Source organism: Bufo gargarizans, chromosome 1 (genome assembly GCF_014858855.1).
Source record: "Bufo gargarizans isolate SCDJY-AF-19 chromosome 1, ASM1485885v1, whole genome shotgun sequence".
In the NCBI taxonomy this organism is placed as follows: Eukaryota; Metazoa; Chordata; class Amphibia; order Anura; family Bufonidae; genus Bufo; species Bufo gargarizans.
This window is the reverse complement of record NC_058080.1, coordinates 664,563,540-664,581,371: the sequence shown is the minus strand read 5'-3', so window position 1 is coordinate 664,581,371 and position 17,832 is coordinate 664,563,540.

Here is a 17,832-nt window from a genome sequence, read left to right as displayed (position 1 = left end):
ATACCCCCACAACAGAAACAAACCCTCCTCTTAGAGCTGAATCCTCTACTATCAGAGGCAAGTAAACCCAGCTGCATAGCCTCCTCCTCAGAGGGGATTGAGAGAGACTGAGACCCCTGCGCACTGAATGAGACAGCCCCACTGTCCATGGACTGAATATGACAGGAAGGAGTAGTCTCCTCTCTCTCTCTCTAAGATGCTTGTCAATACGAACAGCTAGAGACATGGCAGATTCTAACGAGGCTGGTCTGTCATGAAACGCAAAAGCATCTTTCAATCTTTCCGAAAGACCATGGCAAAATTGACTTCGGAGTGCAGCATCATTCCAACCAGTATCAGCTGCCATCTCTGAAATTCTGAACAATATATCTCTGCGGACTGTTTACCCTGGCATAAAAGACGCAGTTTAGATTCAGACAGTGCAATACGATCCGGGTCATCATATATCTGTCCCAGGGCTACAAAAAATTCATCCACCGATTGGAGGGTCCGTGCCCCGACCGGCAGCAAAAAGGCCCAAGACTGAGCGTTATCCATGAGCAGCGAGATGATGATCCCCACCCTCTGCTCCTCATCACCAGAGGAATGGGGAAGTAGGCGAAAATGGAGTTTGCAAGCCTCTCTAAAGCGAACAAAATTCTCACTACCCCCGGAGAACGTATCCGGAAGTGAGATCTTAGGCTCGGAACAAACTGCATGAACGCAAGCAGAACCGGTCACCTGAAACTGAGACACAGTTTTACGGAGATCTGCTACCTCCAGTGAAAGACCTTGCATGCGGTCAATCAAGGCTAAAACCGGATCCATGCTTAAGACGGTTATGGCGGGTTATAATGTCGCGGATGGTGTTGCAGAAAGCTGGAACATATAAATAAACATCCGACTGGCTTGATCCCAAAGTAAGGAGCTCTCCCTGACTGCTATGCCCATGCAAAGATCTTTATGGTAGACAAATGCATGTCTTCGTACCTTATACTATGTGACACCTGAAAACCCTACAATAGTGAGGGGACATGACCACCGACTCCCTGCACTTAATACGGACGGAGTCAGGGTCACCTACAATCAAGCCAGCAAGAAAACACAAATAAAGGAGACTTATCTGAGGAATCAGGAGAAGCAGGCTCCAGCAGTGAACACAATCCAGGAAGAAGTATAAACCGCAAAGTGAGGCAGTATGGGAGGGAAATATAAAGGGAGACAATCAGTGCAAATAGGTGACAGCTGAGAGAAGGAAAGGAGATAGAAAGTGAAACAAAAACAAAGAACATCATACATCAGGTAGAGAAGAATGTCTGCCAGATCTTCTCACAGAGCTGGCGGTGACACTTTCATTCCCGACCTGATTTCTAATTGCTGTAACTTGGGATTTTTTACTGCTAGAGCCTTGATCCTGGCCTTGTTTTAAAGCTGAGATTGTCAGCTCTGGCCATTCCTCATCCAGACATATCCTTATCGCGTGGACAAATCTGTATTACCCTCCAAAAGTAAGGAAAAATAGGAGAAGAAAAGGGGTACTATGTTCAAATAAAAGAATAATGTAGTGAGAAATATGCAGGCTCACCTTGTAGGGTTGTGCTAATATAGGCACAACTCTATTGTAGACTTCATATAGATAAGACCTTTATTCCAGGACTGCAGCCGCAGACTGTGTGTTCTTTTGGATAGGATGTCCAGTCCCCCAAAAGATATTTGCAGTAGAAAGAAAGGTTCTGCTTTGGCGCAAAATCACCAGTGGAGACGGTCTTAATGGATAAATTCTTCTTATTTAATAGAAACAACGTTGTTTCTATTAAATAAGAAGAATTTATCCATTAAGACTGTCTCAGCCAGACATATGGCAGCGGAAAGCAGCCCTCTCTCCTTCAGCTGACTTAAATGTCAGAAAGTGGAGGAAGAGAGGGGGAACAGTGGGTACAATGTTAACAGACTGCATAGGGGTAACTGTACATGTCCACAAGGGGAGGGTAACGTGCATGCATGTTATCAGTCCCTTTCACCCATTAATCAGATAAAATACTCTCTAATTGTCACATATGGGGTCTTTTTTTTCCAGAGAATCACCTCATCTAATCACCCCTCTGTAACTAATTAGGTTGTTTATTGACATCATGATCTAGATGTTTACCAGCATCCTTATCACGGCGCCACATTTGTTGCACCATACACCACAAACACAGTGCCATACACCACAACACGAAGCACAGTGCCATACATTGTATAGCGGCTGTGCTTGGTATTACATCTTAGCCCTATTTATTTCTATGGTGGTGAGCTGCTCCTAGGCCATGTGACCGATGAACATGTCGTCACTGGCCCAGAAAAAGCTGTGAGAAGGCTTTGCCGCTGTCTTCTCAAACAGCTGTACGTCTGGGGTCCTGGGTGTCGAACCCCCACCGATCAGATACTGATGACTTATCCTGAGGATAAGTAATCAGTTTGAAAATCTGGGAAAACTCCTTTAAATATACAGACCGCTTTTCTACTTACACACTGCAGCAAAAGTGATAATAATTATCACTAGAGAGGAATATCTAATATAGATATAGATGGAAAAAATGAATCACTCAGAAAATACATTTTTCCTCGTTGCCATAAATTATTGTTTTCAATTACCGTAGGTTTTTTTGGGTTGCTTTTAAAAAACAACAGTATTCAGATGCTTTTCAGACAGGTGTAATACATATGTGCCCATATTATAGATGCAAAACCTGGACCTCCCGTGGTGCTTCAGAACCACACGTATGACGTTCTGATGAACTTTAGGAGGTTCAAGTGTTGGGGCTATAATAATGGAGTAATAAAGCCTCCATATAATACAGATTCTATTAGTTTAGGAATTTATCGTTGTTAGAATTACAATTTGCATAGAGGGATGGAAATTATATACAGTAATACAAAACTCCCAATACTTGCATTCAAAAGTTGCTTGATGCATTCCTGCAGGTTTTGCATTTCTCTAGAAGTAACATTGAATGTAGACGCGTGGTATGAACTCCTCACATCTTACAGTTTTTTGCAGACTTATTTATTCCAAGGACTTTGCCAGAGTATGCATTTTAGTTGCAAATTTGATCTTTTGTTAAATTTTTGCTAATAATCACTGTTTGCTGCAAAATTGCATAAAGATGGTTGTGGATATTAATTAATAGGTTATATTTGGATACAACCATAGAATGCCCAGTAGAAATATAAATACTTTATTAGATCATCAATGGATCACCAAAATTCATAAAATATTTTGTACACAGATATGCTATGGAGAATAAACAGCAAAACAGACTGGAAACAATAGTCCCCCCCCGTCGGTGATTGATATACATACATCATATTTTAGAGGAAATATATATCAATTATTATTTAATACAATCATGTTCATAAAGTCTGCTCATTATAAATTTTTGTAAAAAATTTTTGTAATTATATATGGAACCATGATGTCATGGATACGTAAATTTATTGTTAAATCATGATGTCATGGATACGTAAATTTATTGTTAAAAATCATGGGACCTAATTCATTATAAAAAATCATGCAACTCCTGATATATAAATTTGTAAAATTCGTGTGTATCTGTAATTATATATGGAATCATGATGTCATGAATATGTAAATCTATTGTTAAATCATGATGTCATGGATACGTAAATTTATTGTTAAAAATCATGGGACCTAATTCATCATAAAAAATCATGCTACTCCTGACATATAAATTTGTAAAATCCGTGTGTATATGTTTTCATAAAATCATGGGGTGCAATGTATAAGAAATTATGCTACATTTTATATACTTAACCATGGTGTGAAATTTATGAATATTTGTATGAAAGTATGGAATCATGTTTACAGCATTATCAGCGTAGACTCTGTATTTATCTTCCTTTTTCTATTTTCTGCTGATTTATTTTTATCCATTTGTTCTCTCCTCAACTTCTTTTTCACCTTTATTTTTTCTTTCCCCCCCCCCCTGTATGTATCCCAATCATTAGTTATGCATATTCAGCGGTCTTAAGGCATTTCCGGACTTTATACACCTTATGTAAATCCCACTAAGGGTTAAGACTATTCGCCATATATTTGGACGGGCTCTGGTATTCTCTGAGCCGTTCTGGCAGGTTCGTTGTATAGGCTGATATAGCGCTTGGCCAGGATGCGCTGTGCGCCGGGTCACGTGGCGACGCGGCTACGTTTCCTTGGGAGGCGGGCTGGAACGCACGTTTGCGTTCCACCCCTCCTCCTGATGAATGCGGCGTCTCCATGATGTCCTCGGCGTACATCATCGGGCACAAGCGCTCGATAAATAAGTATCAGCTGAAGCATACTAATCAAAGGTGTAGCTGCATGAGGGGTATAAAGGGGGAGCCATGGCCTCACTCACATTAACCTCCTGACGAAGCTGAGGCGAAACGCGCGTCGGGGTTCCTTCCAGCCCTGTGTTCGGTGCCTCCACCCTCCATCATGTCTGTGGGTATGTTCACGTCCCCAGTGGATATCTTTTGTGTGGGAGTTTGATCGTACAGCCTGGTATCCTTGATTTACTGTATATGGGCAGACTGCATCTAGACGTATCTGATGGATGTTATGTGACTTCGTGCTCCATTGTACCATCATTTTTTGCTGTATTTTTTCACACTATAACCTCTCCCTGGGTTGTGCAGTGAGTTGAATATCACAGACACTTGTAGTGGATGTTTACTGACACTCTCTACTGGTGAATCACCTCACTGCACATCACACTGACATGTTTTTCATCTGCTTGGTGGGTGTTTGAGGCACCGACGGGGGGGACTATTGTTTCCAGTCTGTTTTGCTGTTTATTCTCCATAGCATATCTGTGTACAAAATATTTTATGAATTTTGGTGATCCATTGATGATCTAATAAAGTATTTATATTTCTACTGGGCATTCTATGGTTGTTTTTATAGCAGCATTTATAGGTTTATATGATTGGTTCTCTGGTTGCCCTTATTTACGGTATTATAGTGAGGCCTTTTTTCTTCCTTTTTCGGTTCTATATATTTGGATACACTTGTGTGCTGTGCACTCTCAGAAATTGGTGATTTTGGTTAGAAATGGTTGCCGTGTACAGTATACATTTTTAACACATATGTGGATGATGATGATAATATTACATGGCCTCTGTTCCAGAGTTCTTAAGAGCACAAGCTCTTGTTGATGTATATATCTGTGGTATATATGATATTTGCACACCTTAGTGTATTACATTTACATTGTTTTTATGTGTAAATTTCTGCTTGAATGTGTATTTTAGGTTCAAATGTTTGTTTTGGTGTGATTTTTAAATAATTTCTGTTTGTCACAAAGTTACATGACTGTGGACATGATTACACTTTAGCGTAAACTTGCATAAAGGTGTCTTTGTGTATAAGGTGTTGAGTGGCATTCAGTCGATGAGCCAGGTGTCTGCTTTCTTAAAATATATGGATATGGTGGGTTAGCGTGAATTCTTTTTATTTTGTAATTTAGGTTTTATTTATACATGTCAAAACTGCGAACATTGTCCTGTCTACCAGAGGTGCAAAATGTCCAAACACCCCTTGCAACGGAAGGGTTAACCATATGCTAAAGTAAAATTACTGAAATAAATGAATGTGCTCTCTTTCAGTATAAATGAATGTGCCCTCTTTCAGTAAATGTGTAACTAACACTCTCATCTTTTCCCTAAACGATTACAGACCTAGCTTTAGAAAGTTATCAAGATGTACATTTTCCCATAAAGATGCAAATCCCAAAATGCCTTTTATATCTGTCGATCTCCAAAACAACCTAAGCTTTTGTGACAAAATACATGTTTTAATTTAATGTTATGGTAATTTATTAAACTAGCCGGATTCCAAGATGTGAAACGCTGTTAAGCAGTGTAGCTTCTTACTGAGAAAGTGTATTGATTAAGGCCCCCTGCATGCGACCGTTGTGCTGCTATGCAGTTAAATTTATATAGTTTCATTTGAACCATTCATATGATATTCTGTATTTGGTTATATGCTCCCATCTAGTGGCCGTTTTTGGTAATGCACTTGTTTTTCTTGTTCTTGATATCAGGCATAGAGGTCTCACTAGGGATAAAGCGTTATTACAACAATCTGAGTCAGAATAGTCAAAAGATGCATAGGATTCCTACAGCCTGCTGTTTATATGTGTGTGCCTAATCTGCAATCAAGCTCAGTGCCATCCGCCATCTTGTGAAAGCACATGCTCGCACAAGCTTACTGCACTTCAAGTAAATATTGAAAACTGTTTCTCTACATTGCACTGTGTTACCTCACCTGTCTAAGCTGCTGTTCGTCTTCTTAAAGATGTTGCAATGAGTCGACCAGCACTCGCTAGGATGCACGCCGCGCGGGATAGGACCGATTCCACGTGCAATCAAATAGAGAATCCCAGCAGACGTGACTTTAATCTTCAAGGAATTTTATTTTCACAAATCAATATGTCCCATCATCTAGGACGCGTTTCGGCAACTGCCTTTTTCAACAAGTAAATTTACATGGTCAGAAGCACATATATATACAGGCATCAATGATTAAGGATAGGGAACCTCCCAGTGGCATCACCGCCCATAAGGGGTGGTGCATTTCAAATAGATATACAAATCAAGGGTTAATCACTCAAGTGGACGGCACTGGTATTAGAACACATACTGATGGTATAAAAATGGATAATAAATACCAGTGTGGCTGAGAAAATTCTTCAATAAGTAGATGTCTAGAAAAATGATAAATGACAAACAGAAAATGCATGAGTAAACAGAACCAGAACTTAGATATGCATAATTTCATAATCTCTATTGAGACCCCTTGGATGAAGGGTGTCTAGGGTGTGGATCCAGTAGGCCTCCCGACGCAGCAAAAGTTTTTTAATATCACCTCCCCGTCTGGGCCTAATGACCTGTTCTATGACCTGAAATTTTAATTGGGCAATTGTATGATGATGTTTCTCAAAATGGGAGGGGATGGGCAAAAGTAAGTTTTTAGTCCTGATGGTTGACTTGTGCTTCCCAATCCGATCCCTAATATTCTGTATTGTTTCACCAATATATAGCAGCCCACATGGACATTTAATCAAGTATATGACGTTAGCTGAGTCACATGTAAAAAAGCCGTTCACAGGGTATGTACGTCCAGTGTGTGGGTGATATATATTGGGCCCTTTAATTATATTAGAACACTGAAAGCAATGCAGGCACGGAAAAGTCCCCTTCCGCTGTGTGGCCAGTACACTCTGTTTGAGGGCACCACGAGTACTCCCAATATCTGCACGTACCAGTTTATCCCTGTAGCTTTGATTCTTTTTGTTACAAATGAGGGGCGGATTTTTGAACTCCCCAATCTGGGGGTACGCTTTCTCTAGCAAATCCCAATGTTTCCTTATAACATTATCCAATTTCTTATTAAACGGATGGTATTTATGGATCAATGCCACTCTTTGGGTCTTAGTTTGTTCTTTATCAGAACTGACAGGGGTTTCTAATCCATCTAAAGTCTGCTGGGATTCTCTATTTGATCGTCTTCTTAAAGAGACAGTACAATTTTTTGCAAAACTTTAAAAAATGTCTAGACAAGGCTCTGTAAGTAGAAAAAAGAGGGTTAAGCAGCACTCCAGGTCCCGATATAGGGACAGTTGCCAATAAAAAGGTAGATAGGTATCATAGCTTGATAAAGACCAGAGATGGTTGAAACGTTGCTATCCATATGCTGCTGTTACCAATAAAGTATCCAGCTTGTTCACCGGAACTGTGGAGTGCTGTGGATTTTCTTTATCTAGACAAGGCTCTGAACACTTTTTTATGGCTGAACCAATGCAGATACATCATGCCTCTGAATCGGCAGATGTACAGGGAGCATATTCTGGAGATATTACCGAACAGAGTGTAAGACCCAAACGTACAATAAAACCAACACAGAAACTCAGAGAAAACTATCAAGCCACTAGAGATGCGTTCTCTAGTAAGTTGTCAGACCTCTGGGACAGAACCTCACACCGCATGTCAGTTTTGTCACACTCTAATGATCAACCAGTTGAAATAAGAAACTCTATAAATCACCTATTTGCTGTGTATGTACGCTACCAGCAGCTGTCTGCAAAATACTCAGCCTTCTTGCAGGACTCTAATATAGAGTATTCTTCAGCAGAACTGACCAGGACTGATGCACTGAACCAACAAAGGGATCTCGCAGTGCAAAATGCTAAGTTTAAAGCAGAACTCTGCATTACTCAACTCTAGGAGACCAGATCTCACAGATCCACCACAACAAAGCGCACTGCACTTTCTTCCAGATCCTCTAGTCGCAGAAGATCAACATTAAGTGACACGTTAATAGAGGCCCGCTCTGAAGCCTAATAAAAAAAAGGTGCAAAGCTCCTTTACCAGAAAGCAAGCAGAGATAGAAGCTCAAAGGGCAGCTCAACAAGCAGAGATGGAAGCTCAAAGCAAAGCTCTCCAAGCAGAGGCAGATTCACAAATAAAGATTCTGCAAATGGAAGGGGAGGAAACAGCTTCCCTAGCAAGGCTGAAAGTCCTTGAACAAGCAATGGGACAAAATACTAATTCAGACTGCCTTATCCCAGCAGAACTGGAAGATCCAGCTGAACGCACCAGTGAATACGTTCTAAAGCATAACATCTGCAAAAATACAGAGTAATCTCCTGTACCGCCTACTAACAACACTGTTCTGACTCCCAACTCAGAGAACACTCAGCTCTATATGTCTGAGCCTCTTCAAGTCTACAACGCAAGTACATCTATGCAGCAAACCGGATCAACTCATGTCAACAACAAGGTGACTTCCGGTGATAAGCCGCAGCTCAAACCAAAGCCAGCACAAGCCTTAGAGACTATACCACAGTTAAATGCTCATGCAACATCATTTTACCCTGGTAAACCTCACCCTGCATCACCACAGAACTTTCACACCCGAGGGGTTCCACAAGTTACTTTGACACAAAGGAGTGAGAGACCAGACATGAATGACTTTGCCAGAAACATGGTACGCCGTGAGCTCATTAACACCAACCTCCCAAGGTTTGACGACTATCCAGAGAGCTACAGGGCCTGGAAATCAACCAAGCAAGCCTATGGTAGCTCTGAAGCCATAGAAAGCGCTCTGTTCAAGAGAGTGCAAAACTTCCCAAAAATAGGGAACAAAGAATACCGCAAGCTTCAAGATCTAAGTGACCTCCTCATGGAGCTAGAGTTGGCAAAGACTGACCCACGTCTACCTGGACTAAGCTTCTTGGACACCACTCATGGTGTCAACCCAGTGGTGTCTAAACTGCCATACGGCCTACAAGAGAAATGGCCACAACAGGGCTCAAGATACAAAAGAGACTATAATGTATCCTTTCCTCCATTCTCATACTTCTGCAGGTTCATTAGTGATCAAGCCTGGATGAGAAACGATCCCAGCTTCAGCTTTAGTGAACCCAACCTGCCTGCTTCATCCTCACCATAATCAAGGTATGATAACACAGCAGCTAAACGTAGAGACTTAAATAGAGCAATATCTGTTAAAAGGACAGACATCTCACCCTTCGCAACCTCACCTACTGATCAGGGCGTTGTGGATGACAGAGATAAAGACCCTAATTGTCAGTGTCCTATTCACAAGAAGCCTCACCCTGTTAAGAAACCTGCCTGCTTCATCCTCACCATAATCAAGGTATGATAACACAGCAGCTAAACGTAGAGACTTAAATAGAGCAATATCTGTTAAAAGGACAGACATCTCACCCTTCGCAACCTCACCTACTGATCAGGGCGTTGTGGATGACAGAGATAAAGACCCTAATTGTCAGTGTCCTATTCACAAGAAGCCTCACCCTGTTAAGAAATGTTGTGGGCTTAGGGCAAAGGCTTTACAAGAGCGTAGGGAGATTCTCCGGAACTTATATTCAGACCTGCGATTTACTGCGTTTCCGGGTTATTCGGGTCTCTCGAATCTCTTGGGTCATCCTGCGATCCTGAATCCGCTGTGTGACCCTAGACCCCCCCCCAGGGGTGCTGCAGCTTGCCCCCCCCCCAACTTTTTTTGGGGCGCAAGCAGTTATTATTTTTTTCTGCGTACGCTGACTGTGGCCGGCACTCTTTGCGTCCGACCACTGTTAGCGCGTCGCACACCCCACCGCTGATCAACTTTGGACGGCTCATCAGCGAGTTTGAATAATTTTATTTATTTTCACATTTTTGGGCCTTTTTTTTTGTCTGTTAAGTTTAAGGTAAGTACGTGAACACCCGTGCCCCCACACACATGCACACGGGCGAGCTATGGCTTGAAGCTGTACAAACTTTGTGACAGTACCTCAGGGTACACTTACAGGTTTCGTGTGTACGAGGGGCGAGATTCCCGTATTGAACCCCCAGAATGTCCCCCTACTCTGGGTGTTAGCGGGAAACTTGTGTGGGACCTTACGCACCCACTGCTAGATAAGGCTTACCACCTGTATGTGGATAACTTTTATACTACTATCCCCTTGTCCCAGTTCCTTGCTGCCAGATCCATGTCCGCTTGTGGGACCGTGCAGAAAAATCAATGCGGCCTCCCTACCCACCCCTTCCAGGTACCTATCCCCAGGGGTGCAACCCGTGCGCTTACTAGTGGAAACCTGTTGCTGGTCAGATATAAGGACAAGAGGGATGTCCTTGTACTGTCCACAATTAACAGTAATAGCATCACCCCTATCCCTGTGCGAGGTACCGCGGCAACGGTCCTCAAGCCCGATTGTATGGTCGACTACAATCGGTATATGGGAGGAGTTGATTTCTCTGATCAAGTCCTCAAGCCATATAATGCCATGCGCAAAACCCGGGCATGGTACAAAAAAGTTGTGGTCTACTTGGTACAGGTTGCCTTGTACAACTCTTTTGTGATGTCCCAGAGCGCTGGCAACATAGGGAAATTCTTTCAGCTCTATGAGGCAGTCCTCAAGGCCCTGATCTTTTCTGACCGGGAATAAGCAGGCCGGAGTACCTCGGGAACTGGAGGTCCCTGGCTCGTCCCTGGCCAACACTTTCCAGGTGTGGTCCCCCATACTGGAAAGAAGGGATGGACCCCAAAAAAGTGCAGAGTGTGTCACAGGAGGGGGATATCAGTGTGACACGTGCCCCGATCATCCGGGCCTCTGAATTGACGATTGCTTTGGGGAGTACCACACTTCCATGGAGTACTAAATTTATAATCCCCTTCCCCAATTTTAGCCACTGACAGTCGGAAAAAAACTATGGTTCTCAGACTGGAGACACTAAAATGAAAAAAAATAAAATAAAATTCTTATTATTATTTAGTAAAACTAAAATTAGGTAGCGCCACGTCCGTAAGAATCTGCTCTATAAAAATACCCCATGAGCTAACCCCTCAGATGAACACGGTCAAAAAAAAAAAAAAAAACGTGCAAAAAAAGGTATTTTTTTGTCACCTTACATCACAAAATTGTAATAAATAGCAAACAATCAAAAAGTCATATGCCCCCCAAAATAGTGCCAATAAAACTGTTCTCTCATCCCTCAAAAAATGAGCCCCAATCTAAGATAATCGGCTAAAAACTTAAAAAAAAACTGACTCTTAGACTATGGAGATACTAAAATGTTTTTTTTTTTTGTTTATTAAAAGATAATATAGTGTAAAACATAAATGCATTTTAAAAAGGTAGACATATTAGGTATCCGCGTCCGTAAGAATCTGCTCTATAAAAATACCCCATGACCTAACCCCTCAGATGAACACGGTCAAAAAAAAATTCATTTTAGTATCTCCATAGTCTAAGAGTCAGTTTAAGAAAAAAAGTTTTTACCCGATTATCTTAGATTGGGGCTTAAAAGGAGCAAAAAAGGTATTTTTTTGTCCCCTTACATCACAAAAATTGTAATAGCAAGCAAGCAAAAAGTCATATGCCCCCCAAAATAGTGCCAATTAAACCGTCCTCTCATCCCGCAAAAAATGAGCCCCTACCGCTTTTACAAAAAAAAAATGACTCTTAGACTATTGAGATAGTAAGAATCTTCTCTATAAAAACACCCCAAAACCTAACCCCTCAGATGAACACGGTCAAAAAAATAAATGATTTTTGGGCAATTTTTTATTTTAATCCATTTTTTTCCAGTAACAAAGCAATGTTTAACAGCCAAACAAAACGTAATATTTATTACCCTGATTCTGCAGTTTATAGAAACGCACCATATGTGGTCGTAAACTGCTGCATGACCAAACGGCAGGGCGCAGAAGGAAAGGAACGCCGAGGCAGATTTTGATGGCCTTTTTTTGGGGCACCATGTCCCATTTGAAGCCCCCCTGATGCACCCCTAGAGTAGAAACTCTATAAAAGCGACCCCATCTAAGAAACTACACCCCTCAAGGTATTCAGAACTGATTTTACTAACTTTATTAACCCTTTAGGTGTTCCTCAACAGTTTATGGCAAATGGAGATGAAATTTCAGAATTTCTATTTTTGGTAACCTTTCCTCACAAAAATGTAATATAGAGAAACTAAAAATCATATGTACCCTAAAAATAGTCCCAACAAAACTGCCAGCTTATTCCATAGTTTCCAAAATGGGGTCACTTTTATGGAGTTTCTACTCTAGGGGTGTTTCAGGGGGGCTTCAAATGGGACATGGTGTAAATAAACCAGTCCAGCAAAATCTGCCTTCCTAAAACCACACAGCGCACCTTTCCCTCTACGCCCTACTGTGTGCCCGTACAAGAGTAGTTTACAGCCACATGTTGGGTGTTTCTGCAAACTACAGAATCGGGGCAATAAATATAGCATTTTGTTTGGCTGTTAACCATTGCTTTGTTACTGGAAAAAATAGATTAAAATGGAAAATTTGCCACAAAATTTAAATTCTCAAATTTCATCTCCATTTGCCAATGACTCTTGTGCAACACCTAAAGGGTTAACAAAGTTTGTAAAATCAGTTTTAAAAACCTTAAGGGGTGTAGTTTGGGGTCACTTTTATGGAGTTTCTACTCTAGGGGTGCATCAGGGGGGCTTCAAATGGGATATGGTGTAAATAAACCAGTCCAGCAAAATCTGCTTTCCAAAAACACATGGCACACCTTTCCCTCTACGCCCTACCGTGTTCCCGTACAGTTGTTTACGGCCATATATGGTGTTTCTGCAAACTACAGAATCAGGGCAATAAATATAGCATTTTGTTTGACTGTTAACCCTTGCTTTGTAACTGGAAAAAAGGAAAATTTGCCAAAAAATCTAAATTCTGAAATATTATCTCCAATTGCCATTAACTCTTGTGGAACACATAAAGGGTTAATGACGTTTGTACAATCAGTTTTGAATACCTTTAGGGGTGTAGTTTCTAGAATGGGGTCATTTTTGGTTGGTTTCTATTATGTAAGCCTCACAAAGTGACTTCAGACCTGAACTTGTCCTTAAAAAGTGGGTTTTTGAAAATTTCTGATCAATTTCAAGATTTGCTTCTAAACTTCTAAGCCTTGTAACATCCCCAAAAAATAAAATCTCATTCCCAAAATGATCCAAACATGAAGTAGACATATGGGGAATGTAAAGTAATAACTATTTTGTAAGTATTACTATGTATTATAAAAGTAGAGAAATTGAAATTTGCTAATTTTTCAAAATTTTTGGCAAATTTGGTATTTTTTTTATAAATAAAAATGATTTTTTTTTTACTCCATTTTACCAGTGTCATGAAGTACAATATCTGACGAAAAAACTGTCTCAGAATGGCCTGGATAAGTCAAAGCGTTTTAAAGTTATCACCACATAAAGTGACACTGGTCAGATTTGCAAAAAATGGCCTGATACTTAAGGTGAAATATGGCCGTGTCCTTAAGGGGTTAAAAGGGTTTTCCAAGATTTTAATACTGATGACTGTAGGAAGGCGCAAAGGTCCGTCATTGACAGAAGGTACGTGTCACCGAGGTTCCTGGCCTCTGTGAGATAAGAACTGGGAATTTTGTGTGTCAGCGGCAGCTAGTGCTCGCTGACACTGTTTTACTTAGTGTGGCTGTTAAGCTAATCCGGGCCGTTCTTATTGGGAGCAGCCAAAGAGCAGGGTGGGTGGCTGTTCCCCACATACAGGCCAGGTTTTGGGCTTGGGTTTAAAAACCCAACCAGAAGCTCAGCTGGGTGTGGAATGAACCTCCAGGTGATAGTGGAGCTCTGTGTTTTGGAGCTGAGGAGTTCTGCCATACTTGCAAGGCTGAGAGCTGCCAACAGGAAGCCAGGCGCCCTAAACCTGCTGTGGACTGCCAGGTGATGTGTTTTTGAGTTCTGTTAAATATTGCTATGTGAATTAACACGAGGATTCCTGCGGTGTGAATTAACACCAGGGCCCTGCCAAGTACTGTGCTTTTCTGCCTTTTTGTGTGAATAAACAGACTTTTGCTTTTCAACCGTGTTTTTGCCTCTGTATTGCGTCCGCTTACCCTGCCTACCAGAGCAAATCCCTACAATTGTTGGAGGATGCGGGAAAGCGCAGTGAGGCTGGTGTGAACGCCAAAATACTTTTGGTTTGCACATGGTTGTATGTCATTTATCAAACCTGCTAGATTCAAACCGGTGTCAAGTGACGAAATGGAGGCTGTTATGAAGGCCCTCGAGGAGGCTAACCTGCAGCAACACGAGGGTAATAAGCAGCAGCAGAAGACCATCCAGTTGCTGCTACAACACATAATGGCTTTGCAGACAGCAGGAGCAACCCCAAGCGTACACGATGCCCGGAAAGCAGTCCGTGCAGCGATCCCTAAAATGACCCCGGCAGACGACGTCGAGACCTACCTGGCGATGTATGAGAAAGTGACCACCATGGAAAAGCTGCCCCAAGACCAGTGGGCTGAGGTTGTCGCTCCTTTTCTGACATCAAAGTCCCAGCAGGTGTTTTTCGACTTGCCGGATGATCAAGCGGCCGACTACCCAAAGGTGAAGTGGGAGATTTTGGCAAAACTGGGGGTGAATGTGCTGGTCCAGGCCCAGCGGGTACATCAGTGGGGGTTCAACCCGGCAGAGCCCATGAGACCCCAGTATTATTACCTGCTCAACCTGTTGCAAAAGTGGCTAAAACCTGACGTGCTGAGCCCTACTGCTATGTTGGACCGGTTGTTAGCAGACAGGTTCTGGAGGGCTCTTCCACCCCCTCTCCAGCAATGGATTGGCCAGGTCTCTCCAGGTAATGCTCTGGAGATGGTCGACCTGGTGGAGTGCTATGAGGCTACCCGGAACTTACAGGGGGGTTCTGTTGGGAGTAGGGCAGTCAAATCCTGTAACTCTCCACCCCGGACCCAGCAACCGGTGCCCACCAAACCCCCCCGGGATGTAACCCCTGTGGACCCCGCTCCAATAATTTGGCGGTGTCGGGAGCCTGGCCATGTTCGAGTGGACTGTCCACGTCAGGGGGAACCCATGGACACAAACTATCGCTTCCGTCAATCATTATATGCCAGGAAACTGTGTGCATTGGGTGCTCTGGAGGCTCTGAACCACCTGTGCCAGGTTGGGGTGGGAGACACTCCAGCGGAGGCTTTCTTGGACTCAGGAAGTCTGGTGACCCTGGTAAGGGCTTCCCTGGTACGCTCAGCTGAGTACACCGGCCGTAAGGCGGGAGTCATGTGTATACATGGGGACTTAAAAGACTATCCTACTGCTATGGTTTCCGGCAGGTGGATCCACGAGGTGGCTGTCGCAACCAACCTACATTATGGACTTATAGGGGTTGGCGACATCCTGGAGGAGACACAGCATGGGTAATTGTTCGATGTCCTTTGATTGTATATGACATGTTTGCACTTGCAATTTATCCCTCAATGTATCATACAGATGGACTGATGTATGGACATGTATCCGCTGTGTTTATCCTCCAGTGATATCGTCTTTTCTTTTCTCCTGCACCATACTCTCTTTTAATCATATTTGTAAATTTATGTAATTTTGCAATAAAGTATTAATATATCATAAGCGGTCTGGCAGTCTTTGTAAGTTTTGTATTGTGGTAGTTTGCCCTAGGCTTATGCCAGTCAATTACTTTTCAACTAACTATTCCCTGGATGGGGTATATATTGGTTATTATGAACTTATAGTAGGGAGAGACTTCCCGGGTTTCACAGCACTGTGGCCTGTTCCGAGAGTAATACACATGAGACAGATGTAACCCTAGCAGAGTGGCCCGGCTCAGGGGGAGACCAGAACCCTGGGAACCTGAGTCCGAAGGGCCAGCGGTAGGGGTGACCGCCACTTTGGTGGAAGAGGAGGAGTCAACCCAGCTAAGTGTAATAGCATAATCAGAAAACAACATTATTGCCATACCCGCATATTCTAATTTGCCCTTAATTCTTGTCCTACTTATTACCTCTTCCTTATCTCTAACCGACAAAAAGTTGATTATAATTGGTCATGGTCTTTTTCCCGGAGGGGGCATCCTTCCCGACAATCTATGGACTCGCTCTATAAAGTTTTTATGATCTGAAATATCCTGGCCCATTTGCTCCCTTAGCCAGGTTTGTATAAAGCCGCAATGGTCCCGTCCTTCCACACCCTCCGGAAACCCGAAGCATCTCAGGTTGGACCACCTGGATCTATATTCAAGATCCAATAATTGTATTTTTTTGTACTCTATTTTCTTCCTTTAATGCACTTTTTTGTTTTGCTATTATCTGTAGCAGGTCCTCTACCTCAGACGTTCTCTTCTCTACCTCTACTAGACTATCTTTATATTTTTGTAAGTCTGTCCTCAGGAGTCCCACCGTTTCCTTAATATTTCCAGTCTGGAGAGAGTGATCTTGTATTCCGAGGTTACATTTTTTTATTTCTTGGAAGATATCCTGCAGACTTGGCCCCTGCTCCTCCTGAGCAGAGGTAGTTCACCCACCAATGGTGTAACCTTAGATTTCTCTAATGAACAAGTAGGTTCCCCCTCGGGAATTTGTGCTATATTATCCTTCCTTCTCCTATGAGGGCTAATCTGTTCACTTGTATTAATCAACATTTGTTTCGGTCTATCTGCTCTTTTGAGCGTAGGAGAGATCGAGGTGTTTAATTCTAATTGGGTTCTCCCCTTTTTGCCCACCCCCTGTATAGACATTTTTTTTCCTCCCTTTTTTCCCCTCCTCTTTTACTTATTTTTTTCTCTTTTTTTTTTCTTTTTAGTATCCGTAATTAAAGGGAACCTGTCACCTGGATTTTGTGTATAGAGCTGAGGACATGGGTTGCTAGATGGCCGCTAGCACATCCGCAATACCCAGTCCCCATAGCTCTGTGTGCCTTTATTGTGTAAAAAAAATTATTTGATACATATGCAAATTAACCTGAGATGAGTCAGAGCTTGAAAATATGACTCTTCTCTGGTCACACAAGTAAGATATGACTCTTTTATGTGTTATTTGCATAAAAGGCGGGAAGTACAAAAATGCATAATACTTATTGAATTTGTCTGCAAATGAAATTAAAAGTGTAATTTATATGTTTAGGGTAACACAATGAACATTTAGAAACGTAGCATAGTAGAGGTGACAGGTTCCCTTTAATGTCTAGACATCCCTCCTACCCCTATTATCCAACAGTTATCCCACTTTTATTTAATATCAGGCTTATGTCTCGCCAGATTTTTCAGACCCAATATGACCGGACGTCCACAAGCATTAAAATATGGTGGTCAATTAATAAAAAATAGTCCTCCTTGATCTTGTTGGGCGGCCGGACACAAAGTGGCCAGCATTTAGCAGCACGGGCTACTGGGAATTGTATCCATACATATATGCACATCCAAAAAACTCTCATCCAGTAATATAGGATATAATAGGTTTACAGTTATTTCTTCAGCAGTCTATTAATAAGTTA